At 33.2% G+C, this 18,950-nt stretch overlaps 1 protein-coding gene across 2 annotated transcripts in view; it reads right to left on the bottom strand.

The window, feature by feature from the left end:
• Positions 1-18,950, bottom strand: part of LOC126892103 (uncharacterized) — a 654,403-nt gene that overhangs the window by 251,512 nt on the left and 383,941 nt on the right. The window contains exon 1 of one of the 2 annotated variants that reach the window (XM_050661542.1): positions 2,855-2,958. The exons of the other annotated variant lie outside the window; for it this stretch is intronic. The gene's annotated coding sequence lies outside the window, so the exon portion shown is untranslated. Of the gene's footprint in view, positions 1-2,854; positions 2,959-18,950 lie in introns of those variants that run through there. 2 annotated transcript variants of the gene reach the window in all.

The raw sequence follows: 18,950 nt of genomic DNA on the forward strand, positions 1-18,950 counted from the left end.
TATTCATCGTCATCATAACTCTTACCAAGTACTCTTTTTACATATAAGTATGCTTAGTTTTTTTTTCCATTTCCTAATGATATTTATTTTTATCGCTTTATGATTTTTATTATTTTTTGTACTAGCAATAAATTTTAATAAGGGTTCCTTTAAAGCGGAATTGCTTTCTTCATAACAACCGGAAACGGTACAACAACTATTGCACCTGAGGAGACAAGTTCCGGCTATAAACGTTATAAATCTTATCAGTACACAAAAGGATAATAAAATTATTCTTTTACTGGTTAAAGATTACCGCCTAATGCTCTTAGTATTCTATTATGATAATAAGGCTGGTTTGGATTGGAATAATAAGAGGCAGAGATTTGCCGAATCTTCTTCCTTAATGGCGATGATATACGGAACAAAACAGGTGTAGTAAGCGTTCGCAGTACATAACATAGTATCATAGTTCCGGAAAAAGGGTTAAACAAGATAAATTAGAAAACCGGAAGACTATTTTTATCGAATCTTTGCAAATTATGGCCTATGCAGAAAATCTGCACTTCGTGCAAGTTAAAACATATTATACGTATAATAACTAATTTTTCAACCACCCAAGAAAACATGGGCGTACAAATAAATGAGGAAAAGACCAAACTGAAGGGGTCAACTCGAACAACAGAGCTCATAATGCTCAAAATGTCATACTCACCGTTAGCAGTATGATTTAGCTTTACGTAGTAGACAAATTCACGTACTTATACCCTCTTGTGACAAATGAGAAGAATTGTATCACATACGAAATAAAACTAAAGATTATTAAACCAGACACCAAAATTAACAATATATTAAATCCTAACTTTATCAGTGCCAGTGGTGGATCTAGATATGGGGAAATTCCCCTCCTCAACGAGGTTCAAAATTAAAGAAAAAAAATTGTTGAAACATAAAATATGATATCCACGAGTATTAATAGAACTATGAATATACAAGCAGTATGAAATATATAGCAAGTAAAAATAAATATCAGGTGGAAAAGACATAATATCGCCTACAAAAATATAAAAACTAAGGCCAACGCAGACTATTTAGCACAATTACAACAGAATAAATTCCTATATTAGAAGAAGTTCCTATATCCCCAGAAGAAGTAGGCGTGTGGGTATGAGTAGGTCAAAACATAGATGGAAAATTTGGTAATGAATAGGACTGAAAGGCGAAGAACACTTGAAAAGACCGAGACTCTACTTTGGGGCTGTAGCACCTCTGATGGTGACGATTTAACATCTGTCGGTCTACCTACCAGATTCCAGGATTGTGCCGCAAATCAAAAGTGGTAGCTCTTCTGAAACCCGGGAAAAAACCTGAACCACCGAGTAGCCCCATAGGGGAGAGATTTTAGCAGAAAGAGATAGTGGGGGTAACCTTGATAGACCTCACGGCGGCATACGATAGAAAAAAAAACGAAGGAGCCTTGCTAAGATGTGTAATACTGTGTTTGCTGACTAAAGATCATTAGATCACTGTTATGTAATAGACGCTTCTACGTTGTGGCCTAGTCAACTAAGCAAACATGTGACCAGCCAATGCATCCCCAAACTAAAGGCTGATTTATGTTAGGACGGGGCGTGCACGATACATGCCGTGCGTTTCCCGGTGTCACCCCGATCCGTTGTATGATAAACTAACCAATGCTTTTCATATCAGACTATTCTTCAGCGTTCCCCGTAAGACAGCCGTATCGTCCACGTCCCCGTTCTAACATAATTCAGCCTTAAGAGATTTGTTTACGGTGAAGACCGTGGTATCGCAGTAAAAAGGGAAAACTCTCACACAAATTGAGTTGACAATGGAAGAGGCAATGGAAGAACATGCTGTCAACTTACTACAAACAAAACCCATTAAAAGCAAACCCTACTAAAACCCGAATATGTGCATTGCACTCAACAAATATTTGGCGCATGTAAAACTGAATGGATCTTGGGAAAGACAACACTTGGGAGACAACACAATGGATCTTGGGAGGAACATACGGACAGGTCCAAATATCTTGGAGTCATACTAGACCGGTCACTAACATATAAATAATTCCACTGTCCGAGTACAAGACAAAAGGTTATTACAAGAAACAAATTTCTCCGGAAATTTGTAGATAGCAAATGGGTTGCAAATCTACAGGTCTTAAAGTCAATAGCTGAGGCGTTGTGTTTCTCATCAGGAGAATATGGCTGTCATGTGTGGGGTAGATCTAGACATACCCAACACGTCACCACTGCATTAAATGAAACATGTAGAATAACTACCTACTGTATGATATCTACCCCTCTATCGCTACTGTACTGGGCAGCTGGATTCGCAGCATCAGAAGGCCGTAGATGTACTTCGCAATATGTGAAGAAGTTCAGGCAAATTTTCGATGAAAGGCACCGATTATACAAATGTGACGAACCGCCAGGAACCAGTCATTTCTACACCTAATGTTATGAACCTGGAATGGAGAACCAGGCGGACACTCAACCGGACACTCCCCGGCGTTGCCCCTATAAAACAGAACCTCATTAAATGGAGTATAAAGATAGATAACACGCACTTCGTGAATTTTGGGAAATGCAGAATGTGAAGCACATGAGAGTATGCAGATTTTGCCCATCACAGTGCACCTTCGCTGATGTATGTAGACGTAGCCCGATGCAAGCAGAAAAACTGTAGTCGGATCCAAACTCTAAAAAGAAATGTAACTAAGGTGACGATGGGATCTCTATAATTAATTGAAAGAGGCACCATTTGGGTATGGGTATATACTTTAAAAAATTTATACTTTAAAAAAAGACTACATTCTATTATGAAATTGTATTATTGGTTTCAAACTTACATTTTTGTGTTACTCATCCAAACATTAAATCATAAAACACCATTAAAAAAACTAAACAATCAACACCTTTTTGTTTCAACACTCACTAATTAACTGTTTGTTTTGATAAAAGTGTCCACGGTAATAAGGTAGAATCTCAGTAAAGAGTAAAGATAGAACATTATCTGTTGAATGACATCATAACAGTGTATGCGGTGTAGCTTAGGTGTTCCTTCCTAGCGATAAATTCACACTAATCCTTTTTTATGAATATTTACCATTTGCTTAATTGCACCAACTGTTTGAAACAAAGTTTGTTTTGATTAGTATTGTAGTTGGAGATTTAGATATAAAATGCTGATAAATAACGTTATACATAAAGGTGTTAGTCTAATATTCATAATTAATCAATAAGAATTATATCCGGTTCACATTATTCCAGTACAGTATTCCAGTAGAGCGGTAGAATGCCACTGTAATAAAGTGAATCGTGAATCTGCACTGGAATGAATCATTCCTGGACTGGATTGACGGTCTCTTTTTCGTTCCAGCATTACTGGAATAGTGCAAAGAGCCAATTTAGCGCTTGTTTCTTGCATTAAAGGCTCAGTTACATGAGGCTAGTAACTCGTATGGGTCACTAAAACCGAGTACTGACTTTTAGTATTCTCCTTGTGTAAGTTGGTCTTTTATATTCCAGTAGAGTACTATCTGCGAGTGTTCATGCTAGTCGAGTAAATAGAAAGGAATCCTATTTACTGGAACGCGTTGGTTCCCCCACCAATACTTAGTATAGACCCTTTACACGCTCATAGTAGCTAGTAACAGTGGTTAGTTGAGGTGCTAAGAAGTCTCTAAAGGCGCGTCTATACGTTTTAAAAACGATTTTAGCGTGTAGACGCCATTATCCTTGTGAAACACTCACCTCCAGTACAGCGTCGAAAATTAAAGCATTGTCACTATTTGAATGAATGGGATAATGTAGACGATATAACTCAGTCCAGATGTGAAACGGGCATAATGTCCAGTTCACATTATTCCAGTAGAGCGGTGGAACACCACTGTAATCTGCCACTGGAACCTGCACCGGAATGAACCATTCCAGTGATCAAGCCAGTCCAGTGGACTGGAACGACGGTCTCTTTTTCATTCTAGCGCCACGGGAATAGTGTAAACGGCCAATGCAGCGCTTAATTCCTGCATTAAATCATTGTCACTATAGTGCAGTGTTGCCAATCGCATTTCTCTAGATTATCCGATGATCGCTCGAAAAATATCCGATTTGTCACGAAAAGGTACGCTAGGTCAAAAATTATTCTGTTATTAAAATCAATGTTGCCAATGTTATTCTTTTAGTCCCCTTAACAACCATCAAATAACAAAATCTGTTGTTCGTACGCCAGTCAGTTGATTGTAATCAATTATCATTATAATAATTAACATAATTAATTGATTCATTAATTATCAATTAACGTAACAATTATTAACATAATTGTAATCAATTATGTTTTCAGCAACCCAATCAAAGTTGACATTGACAGTAATTAAATATTTGATAATAATCAGTTGATTCCATTTCTGATTAGCGTTCGAACAACCGGCCCTTTAATCTACTGGATTCTCTGTTTCACAGTTTAAAAATTTTCGTTTATAGATGAAAATCTCTTATCGTAGTTGATTACCTAATTCATGTACTTATTTAAATACTATTTACTTACTATTTACTACTATTACTAATACTATTATTATATATTTACTAAGTACTATTACTTACTATTAATAGTAAGTAAATACTATTTACTTACTATTATTATATATTTTATTATATTATATTTATTATAATTATTTAAGTAAAAACACTTTTAAATATTATTTTATTAAAACGTAATAACTACCTAAAACTAGGTACTAGAAAAATAAATAATAAATAAATCAATACAAAAAAAACTACAGCTACATTAATAGCATAGGCGCAAAATTTCTGGTCAATGCTTTTAAAATGCATTATTTTTTTCGAGTCCTGAGAAAGCTAATCAGTATTATTTAAAAATTTAAACGCAGAATGAAATATTACATTATTACCGAGGGCCGAAAGTCCCTGAAGACTTCTACAATTTTTATTCTAATAAGTTACAGGGGTGAAAGGAAAAGAGAATATTGAGTGTGATTTTTAATTTCAAATATCTCATTCAAAAGAAACATTTTGTTTATTCTAAGGGACTTTCGGCCCTCGGTTATAATGTAATCTTTCATTCTGCGTTCAAATTTTTCAAAAATATTTATTAGTTTTCTCAGGATTCGAAAAAAATGAATACGTTTAAAGATTATTGGTCCGAAATTTTGCGCCTACGCTCTTTTAACAACTAAAGATTTATTACAACTAAAACAATAGAAATGTATTTGACAGTCCTGTAGTTATTAAGATATCAAGGTTATTATCCATAATACCCGTGGTGCGTTCAACGTTTAATGCCCGACTAAATAATTTTTATAGGCAAAAAATTTGAAGAATTTTTGAGTTAATTAGTAGATATCTAGATAATACTAGTTTCAAATAAGTAGATTCTTCTACAACCACTATTCCAAATGCATTTTTCTGCACAATTTTATGTTAACAAACCTAATATTTTCTCACAAAATAACTGGCAGTAGTGTGCAGAAAAGTGACGTTTCTGTACCGGAAAGTTCTTTTCTGCATACTACCATTACATTTCTCAAAAAAATTATAAATATAATTAGGTATAACATGTTTTGATGAAATGGTTTTGTTTAAGACATTAGATTTGACAGAACTTTACAAAAAAGAACCGATTTAACTACATCTCATGTCCGAGAAATCTGGAAAATTCACTATTTTAACACATTATTTTTGAACTTTACATTTGGTATTCTACAAATGACTACCTTATTCTGAGTAACGTTATATATTCTGTGTAAATCTGTTTTTAAAGTGTAGAAAAATATATAACCTGTAAGACAGGTCATATTAGTCTTAATTATCGAATATAAATTAAATTATTTATTATTTATTAAATTATTAACTGTTTTATTTTATAATTTTAATCTTAATAAACATTTTATAATTATCAATTAACCAATAAGGATTTAGCAATCTCAACAAGATACGTCGAATGAAGTATGGCGGAAATCCGTGACCAACTCTCCTAGAATTTTTGTTCAAAATTGTTCCAATGTTACAATGTATTTTTCATTATTTGATTTGGTCTAAAACAAATTCAATATTATATTTTAATATCCACACATTAGTAAAAATGTTTACCCACCTTAACATTTTTTATTAACCATTTATCAATTTATAAATTATTATTAGCTTTCATAAGTTTAAAGACTAAAAACTAAAAACTCATAAATAACATCGGACGGCAGACGGTTTTTAAAATTTGAATTGGATTAGTATGCCTTAACTGGACGCACTTGTGCATTTAAATTCTAAACAAAAGAATTGGCACATGTCTCCTTTGGCAAAAGATGAAAAGTATCGGATGTCACTAACATTCATCCAGTATAAAAATTTGGGTGGAAGCAAAGAAAATTAATGTGTTGTTGGTGTTGGGAATATATGGATGAGAAAGTTTTAGTAGATGGTAGATACACTGAAAAATATACGCAAATATCCGATTTAATTAAAGATACGAAGAAGATACGATAACTCTCAAAAAGGTACGCAAATCGGATAATTATCCGCCGATTGGCAACACTGCTATAGTGTTACCTTAGCATCCTTAACTATGTAAACATTACTTAAATACGATTTATATTTATGTCTGCACTATTTGCTAGTTCGCGATGGAATGCAAGAGATATTTTACCCTGCCTAAACCCACATGGTGGATACTTTAAATCTACGACTGGTTCAGGTCGTATTTAAAATACCTAGAGATTATTGATATCTGTCTTGTTATTGATCCAATTTTGATCTTTCTTTGCGCGAATCATCTCCAATATACATCTTTTGTTGTAGTTTTGTTCTTTTTCTAAAATCTGTACACTTTCAATGTCAAAAGCATGGTTATTTTGTATAGAATGCGGAGCTAAGGCTGTAGTGTTTAATTTGTTGGTTTGTACAATATGGTTGTATACAACAACCCTTCTCGGTAGATATTGGTGTGTTTGTCCAATATGGTGAATTGCAGTCTTTACAAACTACTCTGGAGGGAAACCGACTGCTATTCTTTAATAACATTGGGTGTAAATTTTGAAAAATATTTTCCGTGTTTGACGAATCATGTCTAACATTGATGTCATATTTTGCCAACACGTTGTTTAGAAAATCCATTAATGTATGATAGGGATATGTATAATTTGGTTGAGTTGGTGACATTACTATTATTATTACTAAATATATACCGAATATCTATGTAGTTGTTGGAAAAGCAGATCGAAATAATTTAGTGCTAGACCACGGTGAAATTGGGAATGTTGAGTACTACAAGTACCTTACACTTAACACTTATACAAGAGCAAACAAGACAGCTTGAGAAAGCTGTCGGTATGATGGGTGCCGCGTATTCTCATTACGGACAACAAGCGAAACCTTGAGCAAATTTAGAGCAGTGTATGAGGCTATTTAAGCGTCATCCGAGGGAGTTTATACGTTGTTTTATAACCATTGACTAAACAGCAACAGATTCATGATCCAGAGTCTAAGTATATGTCAAAACCGTGGACGCCAACTCGCGAACATGCTTCCAAGAAGACGAAGACTGCCCTATCGGCCGGAAAGGTGATGGCCCCCTTTTCAGGGATTCAAAATGTGTGATCTACATCGACTTCCTGGAAAAGGTGTAAACGGTTACAGAGCCCTACTATACCGAATTATTGGGCCGATTCGATGTCGAATTGCAGAAAAAAGAATGTGTGTGTACTTTGTACGCACGTAAGAAGATATTCTTCTATTATATAATAGGTAATTTAAACGAAGTAAATATCCTTAAAGGTTATTTGTACTTATTTTATTTAAAAATCAAGTTTCTTATCTACCACTTTCAAAAAAGAAGAATATCTTCAAAAATTATATAATAATATACTTACAATCATAAAATCTATAGAAAAAAAAATAAAAAAATAATAACTTGCTTGGGGCTTGAACCCACTTCACGTCTACCTCGCCGTACGAAAGTTGACGCCATTTCAAACTGCACCAAACTCTCGTATACGTCATGTGGGAATATACACACACTAAACGTTTACGCCATAAATTTATATGAATTTAATAAAATTATTAGTTTGATTTTTGTCGAAATAAAATACAACAAAATATAGAGTAAGAAAACGATATATGAGATGAAGATTTGTAGAAAGTTTGTTCGTAATCAGATTATGTAAATTAAAGCATTGCCTACTAATAGGTAACTACATTATTTTGTTTACATTTTCCAAATAGATAGGTATTGAAACTATTAGGTATTTCCAACTGAAACATTTAGAATTACGTACCTGCGGCTTTTCAAAACTATTTAAAAAGTCACTATAATTATAAATTTGATTTTATTTCTGTCCACACATCAATAAAAACTAATATTATACAATATTTTTGTTTACCGATAACCTCCATATTGAACAATTATTGACAGATCATTTCAAAATTTTAACACCCAATCAGAGCCCGTATAACAACTAATACCATACTGTCGGTGTGCGCATGCGCGCGGATCAATCAAATTTTATCCTCAATCGATTCGCCGCTAAAGAAGAATATCTTCAAAAACGGCCCTTTTTGACGAAGAAAAAGGTGCGCATTCATCATGACGCAGCGGCTTACACCTCCACCGTTGCCATGGCCGAATCGGTCGAATTGGGCTATGATCTGCTGTCGCATCCACCGTATTCGCCAGATTTGGCCCTGTGTGACTTATATATCTATTTGTTTCAAAACTTGTAAAGTCACTCGCCGGGTAGTGAGTCGAATGAGGAGTTCATCGCCGACTCTAAACCTGTAGTGCAGTCCAGGAAAATAATGTATTTTTCTGACGGGTTAAAGGAGATGGAGCATCACTGGGTCAAGTGTATCGAGCTAAAAGGAGACTATGCAAAGAAATAAATCACTACTTTTCACAACATTTTTGTTTGTCTTTTGTAAGCTAAGTACTTATCGGACTGCCCTAGTATTGGGTATTGGCAATATTTTAATCATTTATTTCTTTATACTGTATAGTGTATAGGTATATAATATTGTACGACTTGTGGAATATATGACATGACCTTTTCCTACCTAAAAATTAATGCAAATTTTGAAAACAACCGCGAATATCGCTTTCACAAAATTGCTTAATGAAGATTGAAAAATTACCCGTATAATTGTGGCATCAACATAAGATTGTAATGGCTGCCTACTTATTTCCACTTTCCGTACAAGGCTGCCCAAAATTGATAATAATGTAAACCGATATACACTGCTGAACATGATATTGCTAAAATTATGCTCATTTCAATGGTTGATTTGTTCGTGAACAGATTATACGCCAGTCAATGAGAACAAGAACAGGATATTAACTCCGAATTCTATCCTACTGCATGGATTTTAATGAAATTTTGGGAATAGCCTCTGCTTATCTCCTTATTCAGAGTCTCCCTATGCCGATGTGCGCTTTTATCTTGGGGGCGGTTCCCACCCCTTCTCGGGGATGGAATTTTTTTTGGTTAAAATAACTACTAAAATAACTAACTAATTATAAGCAAAAACTGTTCTATATTTTTTTTAAGATTTAATACTTTTTGAGTTATTCGTAGTTGAAAATTGGCTATTTTCATTGAAAAATGACGCCTTTTCGGACGGTTTTTTGCGAATATCTTAAAAACTATGCATCTAACTAAAAAAACTATATAAACCATTTTTATAACTTATAACAAAACAAAGAGATTCGTTCCTTCATAAATCTTCTAGTTATAATACAAATAGTGATATGGTAGGTGAAAAGAGTTTGTTTTTTTTTGCATGCTCGAATCGGCGTATTCAACTTGAAATAACAGAGAAACGGTCGATTTTAGGTGTATAATAATATCAGTACCTTTCGTAGTGCTTGACAAAACCTTTAACATGAGCAATATTAAATGTCGATTACATTCACACTAACCAAGATATGCTGCAAAAAATATTATGACTAATGTATTTTAAGAAAAAATGAGAAGTAGATTTAACCCCTCATCGACCAGCATTTAAATTCATCGTTTATCTTCTACACTACCTTTTATTATAGTATTATTTGTATGTTCAAAAAGTTGGACGGGTTTAAAATGAATAGTTTTTGAAAAAAATGAGATCAAATTATAGAGCACATTTTAAAATTTTCTTTAAAATCTTCTTTTTCTCCATGTAACTTGAAAGTGATAAGAGATACAGCAATGAAAAATAAAAACAAAATTTTTATTTAAAAAACTCCTACATTTTTGTATGATATCTTTTTTCGTATCTCTTATCATTTTCGAGTTACATGGAGAAAAAGGAAGATTTTAAAGAAAATTTAAAAATGCGCTCTATAATTTGATCTTATTTTTTCAAAAACCCACTTTAAACCCGTCAACTTTTTGAACATAGAAATAACACTATAGTAAAAGGTATGGTAGAAGGAAACGATGCATTTTTTTTTAATTAAATTAATTCCAATATTTAGATTACGCCTTCACACCCAGATGGATGACGTCACTAATGATATTGATGCCAAAAAATTATAATTTAAAAATAAAAATCGATCTGTGTCGGGATTTATCTTCAGAGTCGCCCATTCTCAAGAAAATGAATTTATTCCAACTCAAACGTCCTCACTGTATTTGTTTATAAGCCAAAACATTGTTTATAACTTTAAAACAGTGCTGAGGCCGCTTAAATAATCCGATTTTAATTCTGTAAAGTGTATAAGATAAATAGAGAACCTCTTTATATGTAAAAAAATTAGCAAACTTCTAAATGACTTTTCGTTTAGAAAGTTTTTAAAAAATTTGAACTTTTTTAAAAAAATTTAGATTGCAAAATTATTATGTAAAATCTATTAAGTCGATTTTAATGAAATTTGGTGGACGGTTTAAGTATGTTGCAAGAATTTTTTTAAGCGAATTATGAAGGTTTTAAATGCAACCAAAGTGGTTGAAAAACATTGAATAAAAACAGTCTTTTTCCCACTTTATTTTCTATTTATTGCTATTTTGCAGAAAGGGCAATAATTTAAGACATTTTAAACTAGTCGTATATTATACAAAATTCAATTATCTGTATTTTCTTTCTGTGTGACTTTGTTCCAAAGTGAATCGTTTTAAAGTTATAAGCAATGAAAGTAGAAAAAAAAGATATTTTTCGAATTTTTTAACTATTTAATTTTTATTAATCTTCCGGGCATATTTGAGAAGGAGCATAAGTCAGTTATAATTATTGAAGTTGTCACCTAACTTTATCTGCAAAAATCCGATTGCCACCTCTCACATCCACCTCAAAACAGATCCGCCTTGGTCTATCATGAGAATTATAAAAAATGGCAAAAAATCGCGTAACGTTTATTTATTTAACAGCTTTATTGAAACTGACTGCATTTGGGCAAAATTTAAAATGTATAGCTGCCCTCTTTATCTTGAAAACGCATTTTGATTTTTGTCGATAAAAAAACACTGTGATCAAAAGATGTCGAATTTTACCATCGAGTTAATACAAATTTTATTTAAACAATTGATTTTGCGCGTTAACTGTTATTCAAAATCGCCGGTCGCGTCAAGCGTTGTTTCTGAGAGAACGGTGCATTCTACAAAACAAATTCTAATTAACATTTTTGTTTAAAATTATCTCTGCTACATTTGAAAAGTTTTTTCTACAGCGTACATATTCTTGGCAAGTCGATGTTTTCTGCTCCCTACGAGGGGGATTTACGAGGAAGCCCGGAGATAAAATCTTGTTTTGGGTAGAAAAGTTAACATTCTCAGGAAAATTCAGCTTGTTCATCTAGTTTTTACTGGTCAAATCTCTTGACGACTGAACTAATAGTTCAAAAATGAATAACCATTTTCAATTTCGTTGTAACACGAAAATACAGCCGCACCATATTCTAGTCCAATCAGAGAGTGCAGCAAGCACCTCTACCGGTTTCGAAACTTATTAGTCTCTCATCAGGAGGCACATATATGCTGCTCTCTCTGATCCAACTAGGACAAACCCCGGCGTGCAGTCACGGATTTCAACGAACGAAATGGCAGAAATGCCCTAGCGGCAACTGCTATCAAAAGACTATGTTTTCAATTTAATAGCACATAAAACAACACCAAAAAATGCTGTTCCACATCCTACCAGACTGAAACCAATGGGAACCTTCTCTGGTAACACCTCCGAGGCTTCAACGAACGGCTTCCGAATTCCGAACTAATAGTTCTTTCAAATTTTTTAATCTTGATACTTACTTTTTATTACATTGTTTATTGCTTTTTATGATCTTGTTGACTATTCTTCTGTTCTTTTAAAACCTTTGTCAGAGGCTAAAAGTGTTATCGTCTCCACCTTCTACATAATATTCTGCATTCCAACAATTATTTTGAGCATTGTACCAACTTTCACCGCATTTACCGTGAAAATGTATAATAATGTCTTATTCTGGCGCTAATAGGAATAGTGCCAGTACTGCAACCTATTAGGGTATTTTTCATTTTCTGATTAAGTGTCGTAGAAAGCGTAATTATAATAACGGAAACTGAAAGACGATGGTTTCACTAATTTTTGGTTCTTTTCTCTTCCTGGTTCGGTTGTCATTTTAGATTAATCACTAATCATTTTTAATATATGACATCTAATCAATAATCGAGATGTGTTACGTGCTTGCTAGTAATTTAATTTTTTGTCACGTCTTGCCACACGCATTTTTGAAATTAATATTTTGTAACCGTTGTCGAAAAATATAGTTTGTACGTTTTAATAATAAGATACATTAATCACACATTTATACATTAGTATTTTTTTGGCCCTAACTTCCAAGATTTGTGTAAAATCAGATGACGGACGAATTCGTGTACTTTAAGGGAGAGGAAGACAAACAAGATTGGAAACTTCCAAATATGTGCACAGATATAAATGAGGAAGTGTCATGTTCTTAGAAGGTATTATGATTGACAAAGTAAACTCATTTAATTTTCCTTTAACCAACTTTAACAGCTCTCAGGTATGTTGATTCGGTTCTCGAACCTGTAGTTAGGCTGTGGAGAGGTGCATTGGGAGAAAACTTAATTGTCATGCTAGCAGAGTGCATCCACATACCAGCAGAGTGACCACAGACAGGGCCCCCGTAACCGGGCGTGCAACGCGTGCGGCGCACGCGGGCGTAACCCTCAAGGGGCGCCATATGAGTATCAAAAATATGAATTTCGATCAAGAGAACCTTATATTTCACAATATCGAAAATTATTATTATGAAAAGTTGTTTGAAATTAATTAAAAACTATGTTTTAATATGCAATTACATCCTTTTAATTGAAATTTTTTTTTCTCAAATTACAGATACCCAATGCCTTTTTCATCTATTACGAATAAATGAAAAATTCGATAACTTTATTGTTATTGATTAATTAATTAATAATAATAAAAGAGTTATCACATTATTTGTTATAACTGAAAAGGACTAATTATAAATAATAAAAGACTTATCACATTATTTCTAATAAATGAAAAGGGCGTTGTTGAAACGTACAATTAATGTACGATAAAAAGTTCTTTCTAAAAAGCTTTGCATGGTCTAAAATCTAAGATGCAACCATCAAATCCTATCAAATTTTTTCAATTTTAAACGAGATATATGTAAAAAATATGAGTTTCGATCAAACGTAAAGTGCGTTTTTAGATCACAATATATTTCAATTAGAAGGATGTAATTGCATATAAAAACATAGTTTTTAATGCTGAACAACTTTTCATAATAACTTTTCAATATTGTGAAAACTAATCGTACTTTGCTCTTGACCGAAATTCATATTCTTTGACATACCTCGTATAAGATTCATACAATTTGATATTTCTGTGGTGTCAGGGTAAAAGTTTTTAAGTCAAGTTTTGGTCATTTTGAGTTAAGTGGACAAACGGATAGATAACGTTCTATATTTGTGGGTCAAAAATCCTAAAAAAATTTGTGGGTATAAAAAAATGTCATATACAACGATTAAAGCATACAGAATATACGGCGGAAATAATAATATAAGTCAAATCTTGCGATTTTTGAAACGAATCTCAATACGATGATTTCTGACTTAAGAACTTTTACCATGACACCACAGATTTGATGGTTGCATTCTGAGTTCTAGACAATGCAGAACTTTTTATGAAGAATAACTTTTTATCGTAAAATTAATAATAAAACAGTTTCCCATATGGTTCCTAGTTATGTAGACACCCTGTATAAAATTTGTTTGAAAACTTTGAAATGACAAAATATTATTGTTTATTTACTTAAATGTATATTTTTAATTTAATATGCAGGGGGCAGGCAGAATGAAAAATAACGTTATTGCCGAGGGCTGACAGTCCCTTAAAATAAATAAAAAGTTTCTTTTGAATTAAATATTTGCAATTATTAAAAATCACACTAAATTTTCTCTTTTATTTTCACCCCTGTAACTTATTAAAATAAACATTTTAGAAGTTTTCAAGGATTTTAGGCCTCAGTAATAATGTAGTCTTTTATTCTGAGTTTAAAATTTTCAAAAATATTTATTAGTTTTTATAATAGATTTAAACGGCGCTAAAATATGTCCCGCACGCGGGCGCCAATCAGCCTTGCGGGGGCCCTGACCACAGACTTCCTTGAAGCAGACGATATCACTGTTATGGAGTGGGCTGCTTGCTCACCCGATTTTAACTGCATAGAATATTGTTTATGGGATATGCTTAAATACTACAGTTACTAGGTGACAAAGGATTACATATCACCCATTCTATCTGTGTCGCTGTTTGGAATTCAGGAAAATGGCCATCTGATTGGTGTACCTCAATTTATATCCCACTACACAAAAAAGGAACTACTACCAGATGTGAAAACTACCGTACACTGTGACTAATAACACATGCTAGTAAAATCTTGTTGCATATCATCAAAAACAGATTAAAAACCTATCTACATTACTAAATACCTCAGGAACAAGCGGGGTTTGTAAAGGGTAAAGGTACAGGGGAACAAATCCTGAACCTGAGACAACTCATTGAAAAGTTTAGAGAATTTCAAGTACCTATGATTATATGCTTCGTTGACTACCAAAAGGCATTTGATTGTGTAAGCTGGATAAATCTGTGGTCAATTTTAATAGAAATGGGCGCACCAATGCACCTGGTGACACTTATTAAAAATGTGTACCAGTCCGTACCAGTCTAATATAGCGACAGTACGACTAGATCAGAAGTTCTCAAACCAATTCAAGACCGAGAGAGGTGTTAGACAAGGATGCGTGTTGTCACCTAACTTATTTAACATTTATGGTGAACATGTCATGAGGATGGTTTTAGAAGGATGGGCCGGTGGAGTAACAGTAGCTGGTAGGAAAATCTCCAATTTAAGATTTGCTGATGACACTACACTTATAGCAGCAAATGAGCAAGAAATGTTTGATCCTCTGCGAAGAGTTGAGTACGAAAGCAATAAAGTAGGTCTGAAAATCAATAAAGCTAAGACAAAAATAATGGTGGTCGACAGATTTGACACTATTCACTATTCAACTGACTAACATATTACAGGAATACCAGATAGTAAACACCTTTGTCTATCTCGGATCTAGTATAACTAACGATGGTAACTAAAGTTTGGAAAGATGAAAATCAAAGATCTCTCAAAATATCAAGATGAGACTGGTGAATGCCCTTGTATTCTCAATATTTCTATACGGAGCAGAGACTTGGACTCTTCGCGCATGCGAGCGCCAAAAAATTGATGCCTTTGAGATGTGGTGCTGGAGAAGAATGCTGCGCATACCTTGGACAGCTCATAGGACAAACGTTTCCATTCTAAACCAACTCAATATTAACAAAAGGCTGTCCACAATATGTCTGCAACGAATTCTGCAATTCTTTGGTCACGTGGTTCGCAGAGGTGACGACAGTTTGGAGAGATTAATTGTTTCTTGAAACGTTCCGGGGAGAAGATCAAGACCAACTAGATGGTGTGACCAAATAAAGCATTCAGCTGGAAACTCATTCTGCGAAACTCTTAGAGCAGCTGAAGATAGAGACCAATGGAGAAACATTGTCAGGAATATTGGAAGAAATCACGATCCTCAGTAATGGGGAAACGACAGGAGAGAGAGATGCTTTAAAGAAATATTATAGCTTGCCGGGATAATCCACGAAACACTGCACGGTTAGTGCAAGCTGCCATTGAACAATGCAACAACCTACCACAGCAAAATATTGACAATATGATTAGGAGCGTGAGCGTGCCCACGTAAATTGAAGCTTGCATAAGGGCTAGGGGTGGTAACACTGACTACTAAAAAAAAAACAAAAAGAAATAAAAACAATTTTTAACAGGTTGGCTTCCAATGATACTGTGACGATTTCTGCGTTGTAGTACCATATATTATGTATCACCGGTGATCAACCTTCTTGGTTTATTTCTGGACCATGTGTATCACCGGTGATACTATGCAGCGTATAGTTTAAATGACCATCAATATCGTTGGTATATGAAATCGGGCAAACAGAGTATGCCGATTTGATGTAAGTGAACCTAGCACGTCAACAAGTGGGCATCAGGGGTGATCTTAGTCAAGTTACAAAAGTACATAATAAGAAAATAGCAAGATTTGACGACTATTATTAAAACAATCACGCATTGTTTGCTGGATTAGCTGGATATCTTATAAAAAAATACAGAAAAAAAGACATATTTTAACAGATAAGAATCTAAAAATACAAAATAAAAAAAAATAAAGCTTACAAATAACAATGCCTACGTAATATGTTAATAAATACAACTATATTAATTTTTTTTTCTTTTTCACTACGGTAAGAACTAAAAACATACATAGGTTACAAAATAATATAATTAATTACAGTAAATATCTCATTCATACATTACATAATACAAAAGAAATACCTATTCATTCAAACGATTAGTTTTACATTCACACTTTTAATTTAATTTTTTGAAGAAATGTCATAATTAGTTTAAAAATTTTAATGTTATCCACACTTAATAGTACATTTAAGTCTAGGGGAGTACTTAAAATTAATTAAAACACGAAAACTATACTCTTCTGGTTCATTTATATACCATGTGAATCACCGGTGATTACAAGCAAATCTCGCCTAAAAGTTATTCCGGTATCATATTTAAGTTGTCCAGAGCGACACCTATGAATCGGAGAATAAATTTATAACCGCAGTGTGCTTGGTATTTACCAGACAGAAGTGTATGCAAATGTAAGCCGGTATAACAGCGACTTAAGCTAATGTATCACCGGTGATTCATATGGGAGCCAACCTTTAAAAATTATTCGTTTTTGAAATTTTTATGCTATTGAGTTTCGTTTCAAACAACTAGTTTCAATTTGTTGTTTCAAAACTTTATTATTTTATTTAATATATTAATGTTTTATTTAAAATATTTTTAATCTATTAAATTGCTTTAAAATAAATATTATTTGACTTCACATTATGTTTAAAATTAAAATTTGCTCGAAATAAAAAGAAATATCGGATGAGTCCATATACAGGGTGTTTCATTAATAATTGTCCATATAGTAACTGGAGAAACCTTAAATCTTAAAAACCTAAACCTAAAACACTTAAATAAAATGTGGTTCCTTACTGAGTTACAGGGTGTTTTATCTAAAATTTTAAAAACTATTTTTGCTTAGTATTTTAAAACTATTCGATGTATCCTTTTCATACTTGGCAGGAAGTATAGGTACTGTACAAACTACTAAATTATGTTAAACAAACGTTTCTGGCTATTACCAGAGGCGTACGACGGGGGAAAGTGAAGGGTTGACCCTTTCCAAATTCTACGGCACTGGCGGAATTGCTATTTTAGTTCAATTTTTGGATTCTCCAATACTTTTTATGAAAATAATATACTCTTCATTCGTAACAATAAAGTCATTAGTTTTCGAGATCTTTTAAGTTAAAAATGAAACGACACGGTTATTTTGATTAATGGATTGTATCGCTTCATTTTTAATTTGAAATATCTCGAAAACTAATCATTTTATCGTTACGAATGAAGAGTATATTATTTATATAAAAAGTATTGGAAAATCAAAAAATTACACTAAAATAACAATTTCGTCAGTGGCGTAGTATTTGGGAAGGGTCAACCAGCCACTATCCCCTGTCGTACGCCTCTGGTAGTAGCTAGAAAGGTTTATTTATCTTAATTTAGTAGGGTGTAATTACAGTACCTACACTTTCTGCCAAGTATGATAAGGATATGCCAAATAGTTTTAAAGTACTGGGTACAAATAATTTTTAAATTTTAATCATATGAATCATATCATAAATAATCAAAATAACTGTGCCGTTTCATATTTAACTTCAAATATCTCGAAAACTAATGACTTTATCGTTACCAATAAAGAGTATATTATTTACGTAGAAAGTATTGGAGAATCTAAAAATGGCACTAAAATAGTAATTCCTCCAGTTGCGTAGAATTTGAGAAGGGTCAACCATTCACTATCCCCCGTCGTACGCCTCTGGTAGTAGCTAGAAACGTTTATCACAATTTAGTAGGGTGTATAGTAGTCATACTTTCTGCCAAGTATGAAAAGGATACGTAGAATAGTTTGAAATTGCTGAGCAAAAATAATTTTTAAATTTTTAGATAAAACACCCAGTAACTCAGTAGGGAACCACATTTTATTTAAGTGTTTTAGGTTAAATCTTCGTATTTTGTGCTAAGGTTTCTCCACTTACTATAGGAAGTGGAGGAAGTTTAGGTCGGAATACATTCATTTGAGCGATTTTGGAGATAAATCCCGAAACAGGTCGATTTTTATTTTTGAGATAATTTTTGGCATCTATATCATACTAGTGACGTGATCTCCCTGCGCATGATAACGTAATCAATGATTTTTTAATGAGAATAGGGGTCGTGTGCTAAGTCATTTGAAGGGTAATTGAATTCCCTATTCAATAATATAAACATTAACA

Source organism: Diabrotica virgifera, chromosome 9, assembly GCF_917563875.1.
Source record: "Diabrotica virgifera virgifera chromosome 9, PGI_DIABVI_V3a".
Classification (NCBI taxonomy): Eukaryota; Metazoa; Arthropoda; class Insecta; order Coleoptera; family Chrysomelidae; genus Diabrotica; species Diabrotica virgifera.